Source organism: Oncorhynchus gorbuscha, linkage group LG23, assembly GCF_021184085.1.
Source record: "Oncorhynchus gorbuscha isolate QuinsamMale2020 ecotype Even-year linkage group LG23, OgorEven_v1.0, whole genome shotgun sequence".
Classification (NCBI taxonomy): Eukaryota; Metazoa; Chordata; class Actinopteri; order Salmoniformes; family Salmonidae; genus Oncorhynchus; species Oncorhynchus gorbuscha.
In genome coordinates, this window is record NC_060195.1 from 62,939,304 (window position 1) to 62,941,803 (window position 2,500).

Consider the following 2,500-nt stretch of genomic DNA (forward strand, 5'->3'; position numbering starts at 1 on the left):
GTAGGAGGGAGATGGAAGAGGTGAGGAGTGAGAGGAGGGAGTGGAAGAGGTGAGGAGAGAGGAGGGAGTGGAAGAGGTGAGGAGAGGAGGGAGTGGAAGAGGTGAGGACTGAGTAGGAGGGAGTGGAAGAGGTGAGGAGTGAGTAGGAGGGAGTGGAAGAGGTGAGGAGAGAGGAGGGAGTGGAAGAGGTGAGGAGAGTAGGAGAGAGTGGAGAGATGAGGAGAGAGAGGAGTAGGGAGAGAGGGAGAGAGGTGAGTAGGAGAGAGTGGAAGAGGTGAGAGTGGAGGAGGGAGTGGAAGAGGTGAGGAGTGAGTAGGAGAGATGGGAGAGGTTGAGGAGAGAGAGAGTAGGAGAGAGAGGAAGAGGTGAGAGAGTGAGAGAGAGAGAGAGAGTAGAGAGAGGTGAGGAGAGAGAGAGAGAGAGAGGAGAGAGAGAGAGAGGAGAGAGAGAGGGAGAGGTGAGAGAGAGAGAGAGAGTAGGAGAGAGAGGGAGAGATGAGAGAGAGAGAGAGAGTAGTGAGAGAGAGGGAGAGATGAGGAGAGAGAGAGTAGGAGAGAGGGAGAGATGAGGAGAGAGAGAGAGAGAGGAGAGAGGGAGAGGATGAGGAGAGAGAGAGTAGGAGAGAGAGGGAGAGAGGTGAGGAGAGAGAGAGTAGGAGAGAGGAGAGAGGTGAGGAGAGAGAGAGAGTAGGAGAGAGGAGAGAGAGGGAGAGAGGTGAGGAGAGAGAAAGTAGGAGAGAGAGAGAGGAGAGGAGAGAGAGAGAGAGAGTAGGAGAGAGAGGGAAAGAGGTGAGGAGAGAGAGTAGAATAGAGAGGGAAAGGTGAGGAGAGAGAGAGTTTGAGGGAGAGGAAGAGGTGAGGAGAGAGAGTAGAAGAGAGAGGGAGAGAGGGAGAGGATAGATGAGGAAGAGGTGAGGAGAGAGAGAGTAGGAGAGAGAGGGAGAGGTGAGGAGAGAGAGAGAAAGATGGAGAGGAAGAGGTGAGGCGAGAGAGAGGAAGCGGTGAGGAGAGAGAGAGTAGGAGAGAGAGAGGGAGAGGTGAGGAGCGAAAGAGAAAGATGGAGAGGAAGAGGTGAGGCGAGAGAGGAAGTGGTGAGGAGAGAGTAGGAGAGAGAGGGAGGGAGAGGAAGAGGTGAGAGGAGTGGAGAGAGGGAATGAAGAAAAGAAGGGAAGCAGACGGGATTAAATCATAGCAGGCCCATGACCCTGACTGGATGGATGGATGGAGGGCAGGGAGTAAGGGAGGAATGGTGAACGTGAGCTTACCTAATGGGCACACACTGGTTGAATGTTGTTTCCACATAATTTCAATGAGATTACATTGACATCTGTGTCCAGTGGTTAGCAGTACATACACTGCTCATCAAACATCTCATTCCAAAATCATGGCCATATATATGGAGTTGGTCTCCCCTTTTGCTGCTATAACAGCCTTCACTCTTCTGGGTGTTGGAACATTGCTGTGGGGACTTGCTTCCATTCAGCCACAAGAGCATTAGTGAGGTCGGGCACTGATGTTGGGCGATTATGCCTGGCTCCCAGTTGGCGTGTTCGATGGAGTTGAGGTCAGGGCTCTGTGCAGGCCAGTCAAGTTCTTCCAAACTGATCTCAACAAACCATTTCTGTATGGATCTCACTTTGTGCGCGGGGGTCATTGTCATGCTGAAATAGGAAAGGGACCAAACTGTTGCCACAAAGTTGGAGGCACAGAATCATCTAGAATGTCATTGTATGCTGTCGCGTTAAGATTTCCCTTCACTGGAACTAAGGGGCCTAGCCCGAACCATAAAAAACACCCCCAGACCATTATTTCTTCTCCACCAAACATTACAGTTGGTGCTCTGCATTTGGGCAGGTAGCGTTCTCATGGCATCCGCCAAAACCAGATTCGTCTGTCGGACTGCCAGATAGTGATTCATCACTCCAGAGAATGCATTTCCACTGCTCCAGAGTCCAATGGAGGCAAGCTTTACACCACTCCAGCTGAAGCTTTGCATTGCGTATGATGATCTTAGGCTTGTGTGCGGCTGCTCGGCCATGGAAACCCATTTCATGAAGCACCGGACGAACAGTTCTTGTTCTGACTTTGCTTCCAGGTGCAGTTTGGATACAATTTGTTATGGGGAAGCAGCCATAAATACACTGTACTGTATAGCTGCACTATTACAGCTGACTTTGACCTGTGAACTGGACATGTTTCGTCATGATCAATGTGTTCCAGTTTTCTGCTCTGTAGGTCCCAGGTGGAGATTGAACATGTAAAATAATTGTAGAAGGCTGCTAGAAGCCAACAGCCCGTTCAGGTTAATAGATATCTGATCCTGAAACTCTATATGCTTCAGTTCCAGCCCTGGTGCTGGAGAGAAACTGTGTCCAGGCTTTAGTTCCAACATAACATTGCCTTGATTCAGCGATTAAGACAGTGATGATGATGGTGCTGATGATGAAGACACATTGCAATGTTCACTCCCCCTCAATGTGGTCATTATAGACATGTAGAAG